The 24,964-nt window shown below is 54.2% G+C and overlaps 1 pseudogene; it reads left to right on the plus strand.

Moving 5' to 3' along the window:
• On the plus strand, positions 1–20,305 carry LOC120392948 (annotated as a pseudogene).
• Positions 20,306–24,964: the final 4,659 nt, after the last annotated feature.

A 24,964-nucleotide genomic window follows, 5' to 3' on the forward strand; every position in this document is an offset into this window, starting at 1 on the left:
ATGGCTTCAGTCAGTTCCTTCAGTGCCCACAGGTGAATTTCAGCAGGCCCCACCAACTTGAATACATCTACCGTACCTACACATTCTTTAAGCTGTTCATTCCCTATTTTGGCTGGCATTCCTCCCCACTTGCTCCTAATATTAATTGTGCTCTGGTCACAATTAAACTTCTTAGTGAAGACTGAAGTAAAATAGGCATTAAACACCCCGGTGTCAGTGACTGGACAATCATACCTAAAGCCAGGTCAGAACAGGGGTCAGTAACCAGAGCTAGGAGCCAACACTGGAGCCAGAGCTGATGTCAGGAACCTGAGTCAAGAGTCAGAACTGGGTTAGCTGGAATGAGGCAAATCAGAGGCAAGGCTGGAACAAGCCAGGTGCTATCCCAGCAGTGCCTGATGCTTTGAGCAGCCTTTAAAGTGGTGCTGCTGCTGGGCTTAAGAGCTGCTCTGCTGACTCTCCCAACCAATCAGGTGCTATAGCCAATCAAGCAGCCTAGTGCAGGCCAGCTGTGCTCATTAGATTGGCCAGAGACTGGCTCTGGTGCAGGATACTCAGTCTGGTTGAGGTTGTTGGTTATTAGCTCAGCTCTCCTTCTTCGCTAAGTAGGGGGCCTGCACTTTCCTTCGTCTTTTTCTTGCTCCGAACATATTTATAGACCCTCTTTTGATTGCCGTTTTGTCCCTAGCTAGGTGTAGCTAGTTCCCGCAGGAACAGGGAACCGCAGCCTCTGGGAGCTGTGAGTAGCCGGACCTACAGACGCTCAGGCAAACAAAGCGCCTCACAGCCTGCCGGGAACTTACCCGGAACAAGCTGCGGCCCAAGGCTGAGAACCCCTGCTGTAACCTCCCTGGTCTGGCACCCTCAGAATCTGACTGGTCCCAAACCAGGTAATTTGCTGGACCAGGGGAGGTCAATGTGAGCCTCACCGCTCCCGGCCGTTGTCCCTGGGACACCGGCCCCTCCGCTCTCCAGGGACTCTCGGGCTCCACTGCTGGCCCCCGGACCACCAGGGCTCTGCTCCCCAGGGGCTCAGCTCCCAGCCGCTGGCCCCCTGCTCCTCCGGCCGCTGCCAGCTCCACTCTTCCCTGGTCCCACAACACTCCTGGCCCCAGCCCGTCAGTTTTCTTCCCTTGAGTGTTCCAGCCCTGAGCACCCACTGGGTCACCGACTATGCCAGACCAGGGGTGTTGCCGGATTAGGGGAGTCTGGATTAGAGAGGTTCAACCTGTAGCATCAATTATTATTTTCTATGTTTATTTATTATTAAAACCGTACACTGAGCAGCGCAATGACATCCATGTGCACAGGGTTAACCAAGCCGCGCTGAGGAAAACAGGAGTAACCAAAACACTGCTTTAAAAAGGAGTTAAAAATAAATAACTAAAATAGAGTGAAGCTGCATTTACAGTGGCTTCTAGGAAACAGAGTAACTGTCAGGCCCTGGGAACAGCAGGTCAGAGCCACATCAAGTGCCAATGAATTATTTTATGTAACAAAGACCTATGGGGCAATGGGCTTTAACACCAGAGCCCTGGGGGAGGGGTGCTGAGATGGGCCAGCAAGGAACACCAGCCTCTCTGCCACATGGCCTATTTTGGCAACCACTGCAGATGGCTCACCCCACTGTGATAACTTTTATCCCCTCTGCCTATTCGTTTCTTAAAGTTGCTTGTTTGGAGGCTTTTCTGGGCTGTGGCTTCTGCCTTTTTTTTTTTTTTTGGGTGGAATATCCTGCCGGAGCACGTGATTGGCTCCCGGTTGCACAAGCTGCTAAAAGAAGCTTTAAAAGGCTGCTTGCCCTTGATATTTTTCCCTTTTGCTTTCTGGTTGCCTGCGGGTGTGGTTGGTTGGGCTGCTGGCTGCCTGCAAAGGGCAGAGAGAACAGAGACCCACCCAGCCGCCATGGCCTCTCCAGCTACAGCAAGGGACATAGAAGATGAAGCTATTTGCTCCATCTGCCTGGGGTATCTGACAGAGCCGGTGACTATCGCGTGTGGGCACAACTTCTGCCGAGCCTGCCTCAGCCAGTACTGTGTGGAAAAGGGAGCAGGGACACCCCTGACCTGTCCCCAGTGCAGAGCCCAGTTCCAGAAAGGGGAGTTCAGGCCCAACACCCAGCTGAACAACATCATACAAAAGCTCAAACAACTGGGATTGAAACCAGGAAAAGGGCAAAAGGAGGATCTGTGTGAGAGACACGAGCAACGTCTCAAACGATTCTGTGAGGAGGATGGAGAAACCATTTGCTTGGTGTGTGAGAAATCCCGGGACCACAAGTCTCACACGGTGGTTCCCGTGGAGGAGGCTGCCCAGGAGTACAAGGTAGGAAATGCTGTTGACTTTGCTTAATTAAACCCCTTAAGGACCCCAGGTTTATCCCCCATCAATCCAAGGACAATCTTTCACACTTGGCTGCCTAAGGTTAGGCACCTAAACGAAAGGGGCCTGGTTTTCAGGGGGGTGAGCACTGGGGGTTGTGTCTAATGGGAAAAGATCCAGACATTTTTGCCCCAACACTGCAAGTTTCAATGCCTGATAGAGAGAACAGGGCTGATGGCTCTTTGTGCACCTGCAACCCGTATGCCAGGTGGAGCGGGCAGCAAGAAGGGCTGGGTTCAATATACAACACAGAACCAGCTCGAGCCCCCACCCAGTGACCTGGGCAAATCACACCCCACCCTGTGTGCCTCTGAGAGGCAAAACTTCCTCTTTCTAAAGCACAGAGCCTGAGTGTAGAAAACACAGGTGCTGGCTTCCTCGTTTCCCCAGGGGTGCTCAAGCCCTGCTCTGCACAGGCCCCGCCCCCACTCCATCCCTTCCCCCAAGACCCCACCCCCACCCCCCCACTTACTGCCCAGTTCTGCCCCCTCACCCGAGCGTGCCCTGCCCTCGCTCTGCCCTCTCTCCCAATGCCTCCAGCTCTATACGTTCAGTCTCTTGAGGTTCTACCCTGCTCTTAGTGATTGTCAGCTCTTAGGCTTTGTCTGCACTACAAAGTTTTGCTGGCAAAGTGAGGCCACTTTAATTAAAGCCGCTGTTGCGTGTGCACACTAGCTCCTTGTGCAGGCAGAGCACATTCACACTAGCAGCTCTTACATCCACACAGAGAGCAGCACGGTTAGTAGCGATCCCACTGTGAAAACTGGCCACCAGGGTGCTTTGCAGAGGTGAAAGTGGGCTGGTGCGGGCCGGAGCAGTGCTCTGGCAAGAGCCGGCCACCAGTCCGGCCCGCACACAGCCGACATTTGCTCCCCCATCGGCGGCCCTGCCAGTAGGTCCCAGCAGCACGGCCGCACTAGCGAGGTTAAAGCGCTGCCATGGCAGCACTGCCGGACCCTACCAGCAGGGCTGCCAACGGGGGCAAAGGGGCTGCTGCCCTGGGCCCCAGCTTTGGGTGGCCCTGTGGGGCCCAGGGTAGCCTGAGGGATTAGCAGGGGGCCTGGCGCCAGCCGGCAACAGGGGTTGCGTGCGCACCCGCACTCACTGCAGCCAGCGGGAAGCGGAGCGACCCGGCGCCAGCCGTGTTGCTTGGGGGCGGGGGAGGAATGGAACCACCCCCCTCCCTGCACTCACCATTGGTGGGAAGCGGAGCCCCCTTGGCCCTTCTGCCCCAAGGCCCCCCCCCCCTTCCAGGAGGCCAGAGCCACCAACCCTGTTAAGGATGCCGGGCCTGGTACAGGAAGCACTGGTACGTCCCGGTGTCTACTTTCACTGACGGGGCTCAGAAACAGCCAGGAAGTACTTCCACCTTTTCATGTTCTCTGTATGTATAAATATCTCCTGTCTGTGTGTTCCATTCTATGCATCCGAAGAAGTGAGCTGTAGCTCACGAAAGCTCATGCTAAAATAAATTTGTTAGTCTCTAAGGTGCCACAAGTACTCCTGTTCTTTTTGCGGATACAGACTAACACGGCTGCTACTCTGAAACCAGGAAGTACTGGCACTTCTCTGCGACTGCCTTGTTCTCCAGGATCTCAGCTTTCACTTTGTGTTAAACTGACTCTCCAGCTGTTCTGGTTGTGAAGAAAACCTCAAAACTGACCCACATGTAGGGATGCAGAGAGTCGGGCACAGCAGCTCGGAGAGGTGTGAACAGCTCCAGTCCCTGAGTGGGGGGTGGGCTCAGGTGCCTGGGGATGATCCTTTAAATATCAGCATTGTTAGCAATTTCATTCACCTTGTGAGAGTGGAGAGGGAGAGTTACAGCCCAGCACCACGTACTGCCAGTGATGCCTCCTTCCGGTGCCACAGGCGGGTGATGTTTGGGAGATGCCACCTCTTATTTTCCCCCCAGTAAGGAAGGTCCAGGCCCAGAGAGCCCACGTGTATATTCTAGCCCCATGAGGGGAGTCCGGCCCCAGGAGCCATTTGGAACCAATCAGCAACTCCATCGCATTTTGAACATCGCACCATCTCCTGTGAACAGACCATGCTGTCTCCTTTTGGTGACTCACCTGGGCGGAGCTTATTTTGTGGGTGGATCTTCAAAGAATCCAGCCATCTTTGTCCCTCTGTCCTCTCCCCCAGTCTGATTCCTGCTCATTTACGAAGCTGTTTTGATGGGTGCCAAGGCTGCTTTTCCGCCTCCTGTCTCTCACTAGCCCCTGCTGGCTCCCTCCCTCACTGCTTCCCTGCAGCAGCACCGCAAGGGTGTCACCGAACAGCTCCCCCAGGAGCTCTCAGTGGGGCACTGGGCCTGGGGCTCTCAGCAGCTGCAGCAGCAGCCTGGGCCCTTGGGCAGAGAGGGGGAGACAACTTGAGGGCCCAGAGAAAAGAGAAGGAGTGAAATGGGGAGATTCTGCAAGGAGCTCAGGAGGGGACTCTCAGGGGCTCCTCTGGGTGCAGTACAGAGTCAGGCTGACAGAGCAGGAGCATGTTGCTGTGCCGGGTGAAGGAATCACACGCTGTCAAAGGGGAAGAGAGCCCTGGGTTATTACAGCTCTGGAGCAGTTATAATTATGGGTGACACATTCCCCCAGACCAAGTGTTCCCTGTTCCTCACTGACCTTCAGCCACATCGCAGCTTCACTCTGTGCAGTTAATGGGATGGCGCTGGTGTCAGGCTCTCAGCTGCTGCCTGGGGGAGGCCACATGGGAGCCTGGCAGACAGATGAGAGCACCGTGTGGATCTTGTTCCTGGCCTGGGCCTGGGGCACAGTGCAGTGATGCATCATCCTAAGCTCCTTGCTCTCACCGGCAGAAGGGATTGTTCAGAACCTTCCCAGCTATTTCCCCTCTGGCCTGTGCTCAGTGATGTGAAACTTTAGCTAAAAACACAGGCCTTGAGAAGTCCTGAGTGTCTGCATGATGCAGAGCGTCCCCGCTCTGAGACTGGCATCTCTGCTCCCACGCTGCATTTGGGGCCCGCAGAGCTGAGTCTGCTGCCTCCTTCCAGGGTATTTTACTGCTTGTGTATGAAAGGACGATATCTATGGTACACGGGCACCAATGGTGCTGCCAGGAATGACCTTGAGCGGATCACTGCAGACTACGTGGCTCTGGGAAGAAGGATAACGGAGTTTGAGGCGCAAGTGTTGTTCTCGTCCATCCTCCCTGTGCAAGGAAAAGGCCTGGGTAGACACCGTTGAATAGTGAAAGTCAATGAATGGCTACGCAGGTGGTGTCGGACAGAAGGCTTTGGATTCTTTGACCATGGGATGGTGTTCCAAGAAGAAGGATTGTTAGGCAGAGATGGGCTCCACCTAACGAAGAGAGGGAAGAGCTTCTTCGCAAGCAGGCTGGCTAACCTAATGAGGAGGTTAGGTTCATCGGGGGAAGGAGACCAAAGCCCTGAGGTAAGTGGGGAAGTGGGATACCAGGAGGAAGCATGAGCAAGAGAGCGCAAGAGGGGAGGACTCCTGTCTCATACTGAGAAAGCAGGACGATCAGCGAGTTCTCTTAAGTGCCTATACACAAATGCAAGAAGCATGGGAAACAAGCAGGGAGAACTGGAAGTCCTGGCACAGTCAAGAAATTATGATGTGATTGGAATAACAGAGACTTGGTGGGATAACTCACATGACTGGAGTACAGTGATGGATGGCTATAAACTGTTCAGGAAGGATAGGCAGGGCAGAAAAGGTGGGGGAGTTGCATTGTATGTCAGAGAGCAGTATGACTGCTCAGATCTCCAGTATGAAACTGCAGAAAAACCTGAGAGTCTCTGGAGTAAGTTTAGAAGTGTGAGGTGTTGTTGTGGTGGGAGTCTGCTATAGACCACCAGACCAGAGGGATGAGGTGGACAAGGCTTTCTTCTGGCAACTAACAGAAGTTACTAGATCACAGGCCCTGGTTCTCAGGGGGGACTTCAGTCACTCCAGTATCTGCTGGGAGAGCAATACAACTGTGCATAGACAATCCAGGAAGTTTTTGGCAAATAAATGTAGAGGACAATTTCCTGGTGCAAGTGCTTGAGGAACCAACTAGGGGCAGAGCTCTTCTTGACCTGCTGCTCACAAACCGAGAAGAATTAGTAGGGGAAGCAAAAGTGGATGGGAACCTGGGAGGCAGTGACCATGAGATGGTCGAGTTCAGGATCCTGACACAAGGAAGACAGGAGAGCAGCAGAATATGGACCCTGCATTTCAGAAAAGTAGACTTTGACTCCCTCAGGGAACTGATGGGCAGGATCCCCTGGGAGAATAACATGAGGGGAAAAGGAGTCCAGGAGAGCTGGCTGTATTTTAAAGAATCCTTATTGAGGTTGCCGGAACAAACCATCCCGATGTGTAAAAACGGGGGCGGCTCTAGGCCCCAGCACGCCAAGTGCGTGCTTGGGCAGGCATGCTGCGGGAGGCGCTCTGCCAGCCGCCGGGGGGGCGGCAGCAGCCAGGCAGCCTTCGGCGCCACGCCTGCGGAGGGTCCGCTGGTCCCGCGGCTCCACCGAAGCCGCAGCACCAGCGGACCCTCTGCACGCACGCCTGCAGGAGGTCCACTGGAGCCGCGGGACCAGCCACCGGCAGAGCGCCCCCCACGGCACGACGCCGTGCTTGGGGCAGCGAAATGTCTAGAGCCGCCCTTGTGTAGAAAGAATAGTAAATGTGGCAGGCGACCAGCTTGGCTTAACAGTGAAATCCTTGCTGATCTTAAACACAAAAAAGAAGCTTACAAGAAGTGGAAGTTTGGGCAAATGACCAGGGAGGAGTATAAAAATATTACTCAGGCAAGCAGGAGTGAAATCAGGAAGGCCAAATCACACTTGCCGTTGCAGCTAGCAAGGGATGTTGAGTAACAAGAAGGGTTTCTACAGGTATGTTAGCAATAAGAAGAAGGTCAGGAAAGTGTAAACCCCTTACTGAATGGGGAGGCAACCTAGAGACAGAGATGTGGAAAAAGCTAATGTACTCAATGCTTTTTTTGCCTCTGTCTTCACGAATGAGGTCAGCTCCCAGACTGCTGAAGTGGGCAGCACAGTATGGGGAGGAGGTGGCTAGCCCTCTGTGGAGAAAGAAGTGGTTCAAGACTATTTAGAAAAGCTGGATGAGCACAAGTCTATGGAGCCAGATACACTGCATCTGAGGGTGATAAAGGTGTTGGCTGATGTGATTGCAGAGCCATTGGCCATTATCTTTGAAAACTCATGGCGATCGAGGAGGTCCTGGATGGCTGGAAAAAAGCTAATGTAGTGCCCATCTTTAAAAAAGGGAAGGAGGAGGATCTGGGGAACTACAGGCCAGTCAGCCTCACCTCTATCCCTGGAAAAATCATGGAGCAGGTCCTCAAGGAATCAATTCTGAAGCACTTAGAAGAGAGGAAAGTGATCAGGAACAGTCAGCATGGATTCACCGAGGGCAAGTCATGCCTGACTAACCTAATTGCCTTCTATGAGGAGATAACTGGCTCTGTGGATGTGGGGAAAGCAGTGGATGTCTTATTCCTTGAGTTTAGCAAAGCTTTTGATACGGTCTCCCACAGTATTCTTGCCACCAAGTTAAAGAAGTATGGGCTTGATGAATGGACTGTAAGGTGGATAGAAAGCTGGCTAGATTGTCAGGCTCAACGGGTAGTGATCAATGGCTCCATGTCTAGCTCACAGCTGGTATCAAGCGGAGTGCACCAAGGGTCGGTCCTGGGGCTGGTTTTGTTCAGTATCTTCATTAATGATCTAGAGGATGGTGTGGCCTGTACCCTCCGCAAGTTTGCGGATGACACTAAACTGGGAGGAGTGGTAGATACGCTGGAGGGTAGGGATAGGTTACAGAGAGACGTAGACAAATTAGATGACTGGGCCAAAAGAAACTTGATGAGGTTCAACAAGGACAAGTGCAGAGTCCTGCACTGAGGATGTAGGAATCCCATTCACTGCTACAGACTAGGGACCAAATGGCTAGGAAGTTCTGCAGAAAAGGACCTAGGGGTTACGGTGGATGAGAAGCTAGATATGAGTCAACAGTGTGCCCTTGTTGCCAAGAAGGCTAACGACATTTTGGGCTGTATAAGTAGGAGCATTGCCAGCAGATCGAGGGATGTGATCATTCCCCTCTATTTGATATTGTTGAGGCCTCATCAGGAGAACTGTGTCCAGTTTTGGGCCCCACACTACAAGAAGGATGTGGAAAAACTGGAAAGAATCCAGCGGAGGTCAACAAAAATGATTAGAGGGCTGGAGCACATGACTTATGAGGAGAGGCTGAGGGAACTGGGATTATTTAGTCTGCAGAAGAGAAGAATGAGGGGGGATTTGATAGCTGCTTTCAGTTACCTGAAAGGGGGTTCCAAAGAGGATGGTTCTAGACTGTTCTCGGTGGTATCAGATGACAGAACAAGGAGTAATGGTCTCAGGTTGCACTGGGGGAGGTTTAGGTTGGATATTAGGGAAAAAAAATTCACTTGAAGGGTGGTGAAGCACTGGAATGGGTTACCTGGGGAGGTAGTGTAATCTCCTTCCTTAGAGATTTTTAAGGTCAGGCTTGACAAAGCCCTGGCTGGGATGATTTAGTTGGGGATTGGTCCTGCTTTGAGCAGGGGGTTGGACTAGATGACCTGCTGAGGTCCCTTCCAACCCTATGATTCTATGATACTCTCCACCCTTCAGACAGGCAGACTAATGGCTGTTCATTGCACGCAATTTCCCTGCAGGAGAAACTCCAGGGAGCCCTGGGCCCTCTGAGGAAGGAGCTAGAGGAAACCCTAGCGCTGACGTCTAAAGAGAAGGAGAAAACCACGGAGTGGCAGGTGGGTGTCCGGGTTTATCTCTCCCTGAGGCCTTCCCCCTGCAACGCTCCCAGGGATGAAGGAGCTGTGAAGCTCCAGGATGAGGGTATGAACCTGCTCTGGTTGCTTGCCCCGTGACAGAGGCTTGGTGCCAGCAGGATCAGGCTGTGTCTCTGGTGGGGGTCTCAGCACAGCAGCTCCTGTATGCGGCAGAGGAGGGGCAGTTCCTGGGCATAGTGAGGTGGTGCAAACTCACCCCAGTGCTCTCTGATAGGGGCAAATTCTCAATAGTGGGCGCAGTGTTTTCACTATGACACGGACCCTGTTTCCCTCCTGCAGGTGGGGGTGGTGTAGAGGCTGCTGCAGCCAGTGGGATTCAGGGGCCTCCATGAAATAGCTCCACAGTGTGTCTGCAGCCTGGAGGACACAAGGATTGTTCCTTCTCCATCCTCCTCCATCTCCTTCCCCACAGTCCCTGCATTTCATCTGCCCAGTGCCTGGGCCGGACACTAGAGCTGGGAGCTGTGGGGAGGATTTACCCCATGGGTGAGATTCAGAGTCACTCAGCTGGCTGCGCTGGGGCTGGGCTGGGAGCTGAGCTCTTCTGAACATCAAACCCAGTTATGGGTGCTGAGCTCTTTGCAAAGTCTGTCCCAAGGGTGCATCTAAAAGGCACCAACAGGTAGCTGTGAGCTAGCAGCCAGAGTCATTACTCAGGGGGCTGGGTGGGCTTGTACAGCCCCTGCTGCTGTGGCTTCACTGCTACCAGCACCCGAGCAAGCTGGAGTGTGTCATCACCTGCTGCCTTCACTCCTCCATTGCAGTGTGGACACCCCCTGAGTCAGCAGAGCCAGGGGCGGGTCAGTGTAAAGCCAGGCAGAGCTTGGCCACTTCACAGCCTCTGCTGCCATCATGTGGCCACTTCATCCCAGTCACCTGATACTGTTACTGTGACCTCACCTGAGCTTGTCTGTAGCCAGGTGATGAACCCGGGGGATACAATGTCTGTGCCAGTTCACCTGCCTTTCACAGTGAAATCCCCACAGAGAGTGTGGGGTGTGTGAGGAAGACACTAGCTGGTCACTGGACACATAGACATGGGGTGCTCAGGCAGGCTGGGTGAGGCCAAAGCCAGCTCTGACAATACCCTGGGTTCCCAACACCCATGTGAGCCCCACTCCCTTGTGTCCATCCCATGCCACCTGCAAGAACATACTGCGGCTTTACAAAGCACCCTAGACAACCCTGCTACCAAACTGGCCTTATTAATTTTCAACTTAAACAAACCCTTTGTGGTACGTTTCTCAAAGAAGTAAATATCCTTACAAACCTGATAGTGATTTAACATTCCCTGCTTCATGGACAGAGGCCCAGTCTGTGTAACTCAACATCTGCGTAACTCATGTTTTCTCTGTGCCTTTCCTATTCTTCTATCTCCAGAGGACAGTGATGAATAAGAGAGAGATGATTGCAGGTGAATTTAACAAACTGCACACACTGCTGAGAGGAGGAGCAGCTGCTTCTGCAGACCCTGGAGGAGGAGGAGAGGGAGACTCTGCAGAGACTACAGGAAAATGTAACCAAACTCTCCCAGCAAAGCTCCTCTCTGCAGCAGCTTATCACAGAGATAGAGGAGAAGTGTCAGCAACCAGTTGTGGAGCTGCTAAAGGTGAGACGGCATCAAAATTCTCCACCCATCCAGAATTAGAACTCAGATCCCTGGGTCTGGATCCCAACAATTAGAGTAAATGTGTTCTGTGGTTTACTGATAAACAGAACATCCGGCTAAGGGCTCCATCAGTTCCAAAATATCCCAGTTCATGTTAGAGGAGAATTTTCCTCATGGAGACCCAGTGAGGCCATGGGAGTTTAAATGGATGATACAAGAATGATACTGAGCTGAACCCATCCCTGCTCTGACTCCAGAACACTGGACCCAACACAGGCGATAAACACAGATACTGATGGGTTGGGTCCCTAGAAGGGAGAATCCTTTAGCTAAATTCCTGTCTCACCTACATAAATGAAACAAGTGTTAATGCAAAATAGTGTACGAGATTTTATCACAAAACAGTGAAGCCTGGGAGGGTTGATCTATTTTCTAGATGAAAGTTTGATGCCCAGAGTGAAACTCTCACAGTTTTATGCACATTGTGTTAATACAGAACATTGATTCTCTTTTTTCCTTTCAGGATGTGAAAAGTACATTGAGCAGGTGTGTTTCCTATGTTCATTGCTCTTATATGCTTGGTGTTGGTTCTGGGATGATGTGTGTACAGAGCAGCTGAGTGATGATGGGACATTTTCTTTATAGGAGTGAGAATGTGAAACTCCAGAAACCAAAAGCTGTTTCTATTGGCCTGAGGAACATGTATAAAATTTCCCTTGACATGAGGGAAGCGCTGAAGAGATTCAGAGGTGAGTGGATTCTACTGGGACATTCAGCTGTGTTGTGCTGGGGCTCTGGACAGAGCCTGGGACCCCAGGACACGCTTGCGCCCAGCTGACAGGCTTAGAGCTGTGATAGCTGGAGGCTGATGCACTCAGTGCTGGGCAGTTTGCCTGCTACTTACAGCCACCTGCTGGTACTTGCCCAGGTGTCTGACCAGGCCCCGTCACTCTGACATCCTGACCCCTCCATGGCTGAGTTACTGGGTGTCCCTGAGCCAGGTGCTCTGAGGCCTGGACTGGGCCCATTGTGCTGGGAGCTGCACAGACGGGTAACGGATGACGTGTCTGTGCCTCTCTCCTGGGACACGTGAGGGCTGCGTTGTGTGGCCAGCACTCAGCGCTGCCCCAGCCCCCATTAGCCAAGGCTGGCCCAGCTTTCTGAGCTGCAGGAGGGGCCAGTCTGGCTGCTGTGGTCTGACCTGGGCCGTGTGTTACTGGGTAACAAGCTGAATCCTACGGGCCCCTCGTCTGCTCTGAGCACAGCCCAGTGTGAGGTTGGGTCAGTGGTTTGCTGCTCAGTGAGTAAGACTCACTCACAAGAGTGTGACCCTGTCACAACAGCTGAGTGTGAGCTGCCCCCGTCCAAACCCCTCCCACAACCCCAGCGCGGAGACCGGGGGGCAAAGGCAGAAACCTGACAGCGAGGAGGGACAGAGAAGAAGCTAAGGCAGAGGAGAGGAGGGTGGGAAGGTTCAGTGAGCTCGGTCTGTGATTGTTGAACTGGCTCATTCCTCCTACCCCCATCCCCCACTCCTCTCCTCCCACCCACCCCAGCAGGGGACAGTCGAAGGGGCCAAGCTGGGTGTGTCTGTCCCGGCCAATGGAGGCTGCGCAGTCGGTGCCGGCTGCAGGGCCAGGATCTCAGGGCTCTGGGGAGCAGGAACCCCAGGCTGTGGGGGAAGCAGCTTCCTCTCTGTGCCTGGCTGGAGCCAGCACGTCCCTGCTCCCCTCCCTGTTCACTGCTCCCAGCCCAGCACAGTCTGTGTCCACTGGGCCCTGAACCCGGCTGGGCTCTGGGCCATTCCACACCCCTGGCCCCTGAGCCTGTCGGGACCCTGAGCCAGTCACCTCAGTGCCTCGTTCTAGGGGATCACCAGCCCCTGGGGAGCCTCCTGTCAGCCCCCCAGAAGCCCCTTCCTGGGCAGGGTCCCACACCCTGAGTCACTCGCTGGCTGCTCCAGGCTGGCCAGGCCCAGGGTCTCCAGCAGGGCTGTTGGTGCTGGCACCGCGCTCGCTGCCAGAGCTCCCAGCCCCTGACCCAGCCCGGCCTATTGCCCCAGCGCTGACCCCTCCCCTGCGGGTGGGGACGCTGCTGCCAATGGCTGAGCCCCTCTCTCTGCCGCTGCCTCTGCTGCTGCGCTCCCAAGCTCAGCCTGTGCCAGGGCCAATGCGGCGCTGCTGGGGCTGCTCCTTCCCTCGGCACCTGGGTTCTCTGTGTCTGGGGCAAATGGCGGGTGGGTGGGCAGGGACCTGCTCAGAGACACCCGCCCTGAGCTGCACCCAGAGGGCAGAGACCTGCCAGGGCCAGGCAGCAAAGTGCCACCACGCTGAGATTAACCCTTTCTTCCACCCCCCCAGCAGCCCTGGCCGGTCAGTGCCACTCAACTGCCTGCACTCTGACCCCAGGGACCCGGGTCCGGCAGCTCAGGGGAGTCTCTGGGTAAATGTGTGGGGCAGAGTAACCAGGGCTCCCTGAGCCCCAGGGTCTCCGTGTGCAATGGGGAAGGCCCTGCACTGTCATGCAGACCTCTAGGGGCTGGGCAGTGAGTGTTGTTATTGATACCAGCCTCAGCCATTTCAGGGTATCTTGGCAAGCATCTTGCCTCAGTTTACCCTCTTCAGCACTCCTTAAATTACACCTCACAGTCCAAAAGGTCTGAGAGAAAAGTCCCCTCCTGGGGTCTGCTCTGAGTCCAAGTAAACCCCGAAATAAAATCTTTTCCCTCACTCTGCTCCAGCCTCCAGCTCTCACTGCAGCTCCTCACTGTCCTCAAGTCAGGAGCCCTCAGTCCTTCCCAGAATTGGGCTTGGATTAGTGTCCATGGTGTAATCAGATGACTCCAGCCCCACTTCCTGGAGCTGGGTCATTTCAGACTATGCCTTTATTCTCTGCATCCACTTTCTCCAGCCGGGGGCAGCTCTCCAGGATTCTGTCCTGCTACAGCTGCTGCTGTCATTGTCATCTCTGGCAGCTCCTCCCCCTTAGGGGAGCTCCTCTGCCTAGGACAGTGGTCCCCAAACTTTTTTGATCAAGTCCTCCCTTACCTGGTTTGCGCCCCCACCCTGGGAGCTGCTGTCAGGAGCTGGGCCAGGAACGGGGCTCCAGTTGGGGCCAGAAGCTGGGGCCATGGCTGGGAGTGGACCGCATTTGGGGCCAGGAGCTGGGGCTTCGGCCGGGGTGGAACCATGTTTGGGGCTGCGGCTGCAGCTGGGTTCTCAGCCTGGAGCAGGGCCGGGAGTGGGTGGCTGAAGTCCGGGCCGGAGATGCAGCTGGGGCTGAGGGTGGGGCTGCAGTGGAGCTGGAGGCAGAGCAGAGCTGGGTGACGTTCCCTTCCCGCCACCCATGGGGGCTGGTCCAGGCCCTGTCAAGCCCCCCAAATGTTCCTCCACACCTTCTAGGGGGTCACGACCCACAGTTTGGGGAGCACTGCTCTAGGAGCCCCTTCCAGGCCCCTTGCTCTGGTGAGCTCTCCTGGGAGCTCCTCTCCTCAGCAGCTTCCTCTCCCTAGGATCCCTTCAGCTGAGCCCTGGTTACCCTTTATCAGCCTCATTAGCTGTTTCTCTGCAAAGTAGCCACCTAGGGATTTAATTACTGCCAGGTTGGTCTGGGTTGTCTCATTCTCCCTTACAGGAGCCTGTCACAGGTAGTCTGGTCCCTGAGTCCCCTAAAAGGACCAGCCCTCTTGATACATTTCCCCCCACCCCCAGAGCCAACCTGTATTCAAAGGGAGGCTTGACCATGGCTGACACTTGGTTATGTTCTGCTAGAAAAGTTTCAAACTCCGGGGAAGTAAATTGGTGGCCACTTCCAGGAGCTGCCCGGACCGAGGGAGGCAGGGGGCCTGCCTTAGCCCCGGGCCCCCGCTGCGCCACTGACCAGACTTTTAATGTCCCAGTCGGTGGTGCCAACCGGAGCCGCTGGGGTCCCTTTTCGACCAGGCGACCCAATAAAAAAACAGACACCTGGCAACCCTATGGACAGGTGCCAACCCTAGGTCCTGTCCACATGGCCCAGTAACACCCTGCTGAGCCAGGTACAGGCAGCCACATGCCAGCCCAGGCCCCTGGCAGGGGCCCCGAGCTGCCAGCTGCCATGGTCACTAACAGTGTTAACTCTGTCACGTGCCACTCACCAGGCTTAGAGCCCCCAGGGCCCAGCCCTAGGAACTGCTGTAACCTAGAACCAGAGCAACACAGGGCTGGAAGGGACCTCGAGAGGTCACCTAGTCCAGCCCCCCGCGCTAGGTCAGGGACTAGACTATCCCTGGCAGGGATTTGTCCAACCTGTTCTTACAAACCTCCAGTGACGGGGATCCCACAACCTCCCCTGGAGCCGGGTCCAGAGCTTCACAGCCCTGAGAAATAGAAAGTGTTTCCTCATCTTCAGCGTCAACCTCCCTTGCTGCAGATTGTGCCTGTTGCTCCTTGGACAGGCCCTCGCCCTGCCCGCTGGGGGCACTGGCTGTGTCTCCAAGCCTGAGCATCGCTGTTATTGCACTGAATGGCTGGCGGCGCTGGGCTGGCTCAGGGGGGCAGTGAATGCAGCTGGGGCCTTTCACTCCCCAGTCACCGATCTCAGCCCAGGCTCAGAGTCCAGTTCCCAGCGGATAGGAGCTCACATCGTAACTCGCTTTAACGGCAGCCTCACTGGCCATCTCCGCAGGGAGGCCAAGGCCTGAATGGGCCACAGGGACGATTCCTCCCCAGGGAGAGGCTCCGGCAGATGTCAGGGCTGAGCCACGTTGGCAGGACAGTGGGGGGCTCACACGGCCTCTGTCTCCTTATACCCTCAATACACAGAGCTCCAGCAGCCGGGGTGTAAAACTCAATTCGTATCCCCGGCACCGATCTCACTGACACTGCCCCAAGGGTCCTCTCCTACTGGGGTTGGGGAGTGAGTAAGGGGCACTGGAAGAGGGGGGCCGTGGGGCCATGGCCCCATCACTTTTACCAATGGGAGGGCTATTCCCTCCCACTTTTTACCAGCTGTAAGGGTGAGTGACGCTGGGGGAGGGGGCCGAGAGGAGAGACCAGGGGGTCAGGGTGTTGGGGAAGAGGTGGTGTGAAGGCAGGGGCTCAGGAAGAAGGGGCAGTGTGAGAGCAAGGGTTCAGGGGTGCGGGGACAGGAGCTCAGGGAGAAGGGCTGGCACGAGTGGGTGACCCCTCTACTTTGAGGGAGCTTCCATCACTCCTGGGGAGAGCACCATCCCGGATCCTGATCCACGGGCACATCTGTGTATTTGCCGGGTGCACAGAGCTCTCTGTGTGGAGACACTTTCACGCTCACCCAGGAACCAGTGCTGGGAGGCCCCACTGCCCAGGAGGCTGAGGGCTCTCACTCCCCTGCCCTGGAGGTGAAGAGAGGGGCCCTGGGGCTGCTGTTCCCCATCCCAGGAAGGGGGTGAAGGGGATGTGGACACAGACAATGTCCCCTCTTGCACTGTGAGGGGCAGACCTGGCTCCACCTTGGGCTTCAGAGCCTGAGCTCCAGCCAGACCCTGAAAATCTTTGCGGCTATTTTTAATTCCAAAGAGGGAGCCCCGCAAGCCTGAATCTGTCCACCCTGTTCCAAGACTCGCTGCTGCAGGCTGTGTAGAAGGACCCAAAGTGTCTCCAGAGTCTGGGTGTGAAAGTTCCCAGCGGGTCTGACCCAGGGCTGGTTAATGGGAGTGAGGGGGGGTGGCTGGCACAGTCATTAGATGGAGACACCTGAGCCCCTGGGGCTCTGAGATGGTCTCTGTGACTGTTATCCGCTCTGGGGGATGCCCAGGTGCAGCTGCAGAGGGTCTGTGCCGCTAGCATCATCCATGGGACAAATGGTTCTGGGCAGAGAGTTCAGGCTGGAGCCAAGTCTCCATTTTCAGCCTGATTTGTGGGGGTGAGATCAGGGGCCCAGGGGGCATTTGTCTGCAAAGGGCAAATTAAACAGCAGCTCTGGAGTGTTTGACAGCTGATGTCCTGAGCCTGGCCTGCCTGTAACTGCGTTTCTGGGGATGTTGACAGTCTCTCATTGCGAGTCACTGGGGTTGGGGCTCCTAAGTTGCTCAGACAGGTTTGCAGTGGAGCTGGGTGAAATGTTTTGGACAAATAGTTTATTTGCTGCAAAATTATATTTTGGGTCAGGAGAAACTATTTGTGACTCCATGTCGTGTTTGCTGACTAGTTTCAATGAACAGACAAAGGTTTCGCCACTTCCCTTGTAGCCTTTAGCCCAGTGGCTGGGCCCTCAGCTGGGAGCCCCAGGTTCAATCCTCCCGTGTGATGCCATGAGAGCTCGAACCGCTGGGCTCCAGGTGTCTGATGACGTCCCCCTGTGTCTGAACACTGCCATGGGCACTGGGCCAGAGCGTGGGGGTGACAATAACTCTGCAGCCCAGTGGGTTGAGCCTCCACCTGGGAGCCCAGAGTCCAGCTCCCCTGCTCCAGTGACCCTGTAATTATTGATCCATAACCCCAGTGAGGGGAGGGGTTACGGCCCCTGGCACAGCAGTGTCTCAGTCATGTCTGCCGGGGTTTCCTTTCACTGATGTAGCTGCACCGGTGCCAAACCTTAGTCCAGACAAACTGTGCAGGTGTGAACTGGGACTGGTCCCTGGTGCAGCTTCTCCCAGATGGAGGGGGCAGTAAGTGAGGAAATCCCCCCTCCCCTCCCCACTGCCCTGGCCTCATTAGCAACAGCCCATTAGTGCGCGTTTATACCCCTCCCCCCCCGAACCTTCCACTGTACTCCCTCCCAACTGATCCCAATCCAGACAACCGCCCCCATCGGGGTGGGGCTCGGCCCGGCAAGGGGAGGGGCTGGCTGTGGGGTTTCCCTGGCTGGAAGGTGGGGACCGTGGGGCCTGCCAGCATGGAGAGTCCCAGCTGCTCCCCCTGGGGCAGGGCTGCACCCCCAGTGTGTATGGGGACAGCACCGACCTGCTCTGAGCGAGAAACCAACCACACATGGCCCCAAAGCAACAGAGATTCCCTGGGGCCTGCCTCTCCCTCCCCCCTCTCTGGCTCCCGCCCCTCCCTTATCCTTCCCCCACCCCTGTGAGGGACCCTGGACCCTGCGTCTATTCTGACCCCTCACCCACATCCCTCCCTCTCTTCTCACTCCCTTTCTGCTCCCCTGGGGCCCTGCCCCTCTACTCCCACTTTGCCTCCCTGGCACATGCCCCTGCCCTCCACCCATCTCTGCCCCACTGGAACAGCCCATCCCTTCTCCCCCTGCCATCCTGGCATTTGCCCCTCTCCCCCAAACATCCTCTGCACCCTGGAGTCCTCCTATCACTTCACACCCCCACTATATCGTGGCATCCACCTCTCCCCTTCCCCTCCTCTGTGCCATGTCTCCCACCCCACCCCTCACCCTCCTCTGCTGTCCTGACTTTCACCCTTCTTACTCCCCTCAGCCCTCCTGACACCTGCCCCTCTCCCCACCCTCTCTGACCCCTGGCACCCGCCCCTTCCCTCGTCCCCCTGTGCCCACCCCTCCTCTAGCCCCACTCTGACCCCCTGGCACCTGCTTCTCCCCAATCCCCTCTCCTAACACCTCCCTCTACCCACCTGCCCTGCCTCTCACCCCTCTCTGCCCCTGGTGCTTGTCCCTCCTCCTCTGCCCTCCCTGTGCCTGCCCTTCTGCTCAACCCCTCAATCCCCTGGCACCTGCCCTCCCTTCCCCTGCACCCTCCTGCTGCCTGCCCCTTCCCTCCTCCTGCCCCCAGCACCTGACCCTCCCCTTGTCCCCTTCCTTCCTGGTGCCCATCCTCCCCACCCTCTGCCCCACTGACCCTGCTCTCCTCGCCCCTCTGCCACCATCACCCATGCCACCTTCTCTTTGTCACCCCTGCCCCTCCTCCCCTCTGGCTCCGTGACACCTGCAGCCCTCAACACTCCTCCAGTCCCCTGGTTCCAGCTCCTCCTCTGCCCCAAGTCCCAGCTCTACCCTGGCACCATCTGCCTCCCTGGTGCACGTCCCTTCTCTCACCCCCCTTTGGGAGCCCAGGTGTCAGCCCTTCCCCTCACCTCAGCACTGCCCCACCCTCCCCTCACCCTCTGCTAACCTCTGGGCCCCACCCTCCCTTCATCCTCCCTCTGCCCCTGGTGCCCACATCTCCCTGCACACGCCTCTGCCCCCCTAGGGCCAGCCCTTCTCCACCCCCCTCTCCGTCCCCCTTTCTGCTCACCCGCGCCCCCCCACCCCAGTCTGCCCCGTTGGCACCAATGACTGTTCATTCACTCCCCATGGTTCCACCTCCCCACTCCTCATCATCTCACCCCTGGGAGCTCACCCTGCCCTTGATTTCCCTGCCCCATTGGAGCTCCCCATTTCCTCACACTCCTCTGCCCCTGGTGCCTGCCCCTTCCCTTACTTCCCTGTGCCCCTGGGGTCCATCCCCTTCTTCTGCCCTGGTGCCCACCCTCCTCACCCCTGCAGCCCCTGGAACCTGCCCTTCCCTTCACCCCCTCTGCCCCCTGGTGCCTACCCCATCCCTTATCACCCCATAGCCCTTGTGCCTGCCCCACCCCTATGTCCCTCCCTCCCCTCTGCTCGTGTCACCTCACCCTCCCCTTTCCTCTCCCAGCATCAGTCTGTCACTTCCTCCCCGACACCTTCTCACCCCTCCCCTCCTCCTGCCCTTTCCCCATTGTCTCCTCACAGGCAGAGGGCCCTGACTCCCCTCAGGAAACAACCCCTCCCCCCCTGCCCCAGTGATTAACGGGGCTGCAGGTTAATTTCCCTTGATCCCAGTGACCAGCCCTGCCCCCGGCCCTGACTCTGTGACTCTCTCCCCAGTGGACGTGACTCTGGATCCAGACACGGCAAATCCCAACCTCGTCCTGTCTGAGGATCGGAAATGTGTGAGACTCGGAGACACTCGCCAGGATCTGCCCGACAACCCTGAGAGATTTGATCCTTGTGTCTGTGTCCTGGGCGCTGAGGGGTTCGCGGGCGGGAGGCGTTACTGGGAGGTGGAGTTGGGAGACAAGACTGACTGGGTGCTGGGGGTTTGTAGGGAATCTGTGAGCAGGAAGGGGAAGGTCACAGGCACACCTAAGGATGGATACTGGGCTGTGTGGCTGAGGGATGGGGGATACAAGGCCTGCACCTCCCCCCGTACCTCCCTCCCTGTGAGCGTCAGGCCCAGCCGGGTGGGGATTTTCCTGCACTATGAGGCGGGCGAGGTCTCGTTTTACAATGTGACTGACAGGTCCCATCTCTTCACTTTCACTGACACCTTCTCTGGGAAGCTCCGCCCTTATTTCTATCCTGGTTTCAATGCTGGGGGTACAAACGCGGCTCCCCTGATAATCTGCCCGGTCCCAGCTCAGGCCAGAGGGAATCTCTGTCCCTGACAGTGACCCCGCGGCACAGACTGGCCCCTCCCAGCCCTGCTGCTCTTCCCGACCCCAGTGGTGGGGGCCAGTTACTGCAGCAACTGGACTTTCTGTGCTGACCGGATGCTGCCAGTTTCCCTTTTCAGCTGGAGGTTCCAGTCGAAAACCGGACACCTGGGAACCCCCAGCCCCCACCTTTCCCATCCCCCCCCAAGGGTAGCAGATGGTGGGGAATGGGGTCATTCACTCCTGTTAGAATTTTCTACCCCTGTGAAATCTCAATGTAAAATATGAAAGAAAAAATATTTTAATTTAGAAAATTTTATTGTAACAAGGTGTAAATACAAGAATATTTTAATTTACATTTCAACAGTATTTCAAAAACAAGCATCTAAATATATTTGTAGAAATGGAATTATTTACATTTTTTAAAATTTTTCTCTCAAACCTATAGTGAAGTTTAATATCTCTAAATAACGTCATTTGTATTTCAACTGTGGAATTTCAAGAAATCCAAAATATTTATCTTAACACAATAAACTATTAAATTCTCAGACTGGGTTGTTCAGTTACAATGTACATGTGTTATAAACATCACAACTACACAAGTTGCTCTCTGTTCTCTCTCCCCCCGCCTCTTTATTGTCTTGACTGGTTCTCTCTGGAAGGCAGGTCACATACACCCACCTCCTGCACTACACCTTTAACAATTAATAGTTGAAAAAATGATCGAATTAATTAAGCAATATATTTAAGTTAACTCACAGAAGATTATATAATAGTCTTTGAACTTCTGTCAGCATTAATTCATGTGATTTTTAACTTTCTAGCTACATATCATTGGTAATCAAGATATGACTCTTCCTTTCTTTTTCTCACATCAGTTAACAAAACACGGTCCCCAACTTCAAATGCTCTCTTCCTATCGATAGAAATCTCTTCTACAATCTCCATTTTTTAGTTTATTTTTCTTTAGAAATATTATTTGCAGGCAATGTACTGTCACTGTGCACTGTTGATTTCAATGTACTGCCAGGCTCTTCATGTTCTTGGTTTTAAGGACACAACAAATGTAGCGTGATAAAGAAATAGAGAAGGGGTTGTATTCCTTTACTGAATCATCACAAATTAACACAATTAAAGATGCTGACACTTAGTGACACATAAAATGAAATTTAGTGAAGCTATTTGGCAAACCTTTCTTTTTTACTATAAGTCAGTTGAAAGGGTGATATTTTTGATGTCATGTGAGGTTTAGGGTACAAAGAAAAGAAAGTTGCTCCAGGAAATTCATCACAATTCCTCTGGGTTCTGTCCACCACCTTCTGGAATTCTCTGTAAAAATATCAGAGGGGTAGCCATGTTAGTCTGGATCTGTAAAAGCAGCAAAGAATCCTATGGCACCTTATAGACTAACAGACGTTTTGGAGCATGAGCTTTCGTGGGTGAATACCATACTCACTTGCATCTGACGAAGTGGGTATTCACTCACGAAAGCTCATGCTCCAAAACGTCTGTTAGTCTATAAGGTGCCACAGGATTCTTTGCTGCTTCTGTAAAAATAGTGACTGATTGATCTAATTCCTTGAAATTAGAGATTGAGACTAATTTCTTGAAGAGCTACTGAGCAGAGTCTGAGGGGAGACACATCACATGGCATTGCTAAGACTACTTTTTGTTTTAAACGTGATGTGTGATGAACATTTTCAATGTAATAATTCAGTTTTGAAGATTTATTCACAATATGCCATTCATGGCAGAGTGCTCTAAACTTACCTTGATTATTTGAAAATAAATACCCTAAAATTATCTTTTGATGGATTAATTTGTGCTTTTTATCCAGTCTGCTGGTGTCTAGGTGGCATGGGCTGCTGAAGCTATGTGTTCTTTCTAGTTTTTAACACAGGGAAATTTTAATCTTAAAAATAGATAATTTTCCCATAAATTTCCTTCAGAAATATCTGCGTTCCTTTCCCTATTTCTCACTGAATTATTTGTAATTACCGTGCTTCCAATCTTATTGTGTTATTACATGGGGAAATATGTTGGCAAATAGGTTAATATACAACATGGTTTTTACTATCTGACAAGACACAAAAATGTGTTGTCACTCACAATTTACACCATGAAGTGTCATGAAGAGATTGCAGGCAATGTTCATTTTTAAACTTCTAACTCTGAATGGGCTCCTCCATCAGTTCCTGCAACCCCTGGCTGGCAGACATCTGTGTGAATGAAGCAGCAGGCAGTCTGCCAGGGAACCTCCACCAAGTGTTTTTATGACTTTTTATGGTGCATCACAACATAGCAGCAGTTACGAGGAGCCTGCTCCCTGATTCAGACTTTTATACTGCTGCTCTCTTCTCAGCGCTGAGCTAGTGAGCTCATCAGGGCTCCCCACAGGGAGCTGGGAGGCTCCAGGCAGCAGTCCGGTTGGCCACATGGAGCAGGGCAGGCTCAGCCCAGCTCAGAGCAGGAAACCTGGGCAGCAGCTAGGCTGGGAGCAGGGTCAAGCCATGGGGCATCCAAGCTCCAGGCATGGAGGGCACAGCCAGGCTAGGACAGGGGAGCCTCAAGGCAGCTGGGCCCTAGCTGGAGCCCCCTACCTGCCCCCAGAACAGCCTGGCTTTCTAGTCATTGGAGCCATGAACTGACAAGTATGACAGCCAACAGCTGATGTGAGACAATGTCTACACACACACTGCGTGGCCCTAACCACACCCACCTCTCGTGGAGGTGGAGTTATTATATCAGTGTAGTAGGGCAATTATATCAATAGGAGCAAGGCTGTAGTGTTACACTGACATAATTAGGTTGATGTAAACTGCCTTACGTCAATCTAACTCTGCAGTGTAGGATCAAGCCCCTATTCCCTACCCTGTACTCCGGGGCAGCCTCCTCCATGGGACCCACCCTGTGAGAGCAGTGAGCCTGGGATTGAATCCAGTCACATATTCACTGGGATTGTCCAGCATTCCAGGGAACCAAAGCGTCCAGCTCTTGCCAGGCATGTTCTAGACAGAGGCAGAATCAGAAAGTCCCAGTTGTTGAGCTGAGGCTCAGGAGCTCCCTCCTCTGGTCCAGACCACGGGAGGCTGGTCGCCTGCCATTTCCAGTGCACAAGCAAAGTGGCATGAATCCCTGCGCAGGAGGCGTGCGTTGGGGAAGGTGGCCTGTGACTGATCTCTGGGTGGAATGTCGGGAGAGGATTTCTGGGTGTGATTTCCAGTGTTGGGTTGGGTTTGGTTTGGTTTGTGTAATTCCTTCTCTAGGTAAGCAGGGAGGGATGTAAGGCCAGATTTTCAGAGGTATTTAGTGCCTAGCACAACAGGATCTTCACTGGTCCATGACTGGTGAGCTCGTTGGTGCTACAAGAATAAATAGTAATAAGAAAGGGATAGAGGGGAATCAGTCGGTGACTCTCCTATTCAGTGGCTGCTCCAGCCTTCCTGACCTTTGCATGTGGCCTGGACTTTTAATGTGCAGAGACAGCACAGTCCCAAATCTTCCATAGACCCAGAGTGCACTGCATCAAAGTAATTCCCAGGCTCTTATCATAGTGACTGTGTCTGTCTGGGCCCTGGTGGTGGTTAGGTCTCAGCTCTGGTGCGGAAACAAATCCCGGAACAAAACCCTGATCCTGCCCCCAAGATAACTGCTGTTTCAGAAAACACAAAGCCAAACAGTTAATCCTCATATCTGAACAGACAGGTGGGGTCACGGATCTGCGCCATTCATCAAGTGCTGCTTCATTTTTGTGCTACAAGAGGGCTGCATTTGGACGTTGCAAATACTTATTTCCCCCATTAGTCAAGAAGGAGCTGATCCCACAGAGCCTAGCAGAACCTTTGGGTGTATCCAAGCCCCACTGAGCAGCTACCCCACTCAAGGGGCCCAGGGGATCTCAGAGGTGCAGGATATTTCAAACATCTGCCCCAGTTACTGTGAGCAGCATCTCAGTTTGGTGACTCACATGGGTGGCACTTATTTTATGGGAGGATCTTAGACTACTTTCTCCAACATCCTTCCCTTTCTCCCCACCGCTCCCCTAACCTGTGCCCTGATCTGTATATTCCTGTCACTCAGCTGGATTTAACATCCTCCTCAGAACAAACGGATCCCTGTTGTTGCTTGGAAACAAGCTGGAGGTAAAATTCTGGGTTCTCACATTCAGGTGAGAAACATCAAACATCAAACCCCAGCGCAGCAGCAAACACCAACACAAGTCACTGGTCTGCTGTCCTCAGCTCTGATGAGGGTTCTTAAAAAAAAGTTATTGATTGTAAAAGACATCAATGTTGTCATTCACCAGAAGATCTGAGATCATGTCCGCCCCAAGGCAACACGTCCCTTTGGTGAGCCCGTCTTTCGGCAGCTCTGTCCCTGCACAACACCCTGGCATCTGAGCCTCAGCCGGACCCTTTCCATGGAGAGTGAGGTGCAGGACTGAGGAGAAGGCTGAGAGGTGCCAGCTCCCCTCCATGTGCTCAGCACTCATCCTGGGGGACAGGGCCCAGGTAACACAATATCCTCACCTGTGATGGCAGTGACAGGGTGACCAGGGCCAGTCGCTGTGAGCTGGGCAGGGAATGTCCCAGGGCAGAAGGAAAATAGACACAAACTCCCCTGGTGCTGTCATCATGTTGCAGACGCTTTCCCCTAATGGATGCTGCTGCTCCAGCTCCCTCTGTGCTTCTAACTTGTAACAACTCCCGTCATCCCAGCACCATGGAAACATCAGCCAACTGCTGGGGGATGGTGACAGTCAGTGGGAGTCAGGCACCTGCCTGCCAGATTGGTGGCTCCGTAAGGC

The sequence above is a fragment of the Mauremys reevesii genome, unplaced genomic scaffold (genome assembly GCF_016161935.1).
Source record: "Mauremys reevesii isolate NIE-2019 unplaced genomic scaffold, ASM1616193v1 Contig13, whole genome shotgun sequence".
In the NCBI taxonomy this organism is placed as follows: Eukaryota; Metazoa; Chordata; order Testudines; family Geoemydidae; genus Mauremys; species Mauremys reevesii.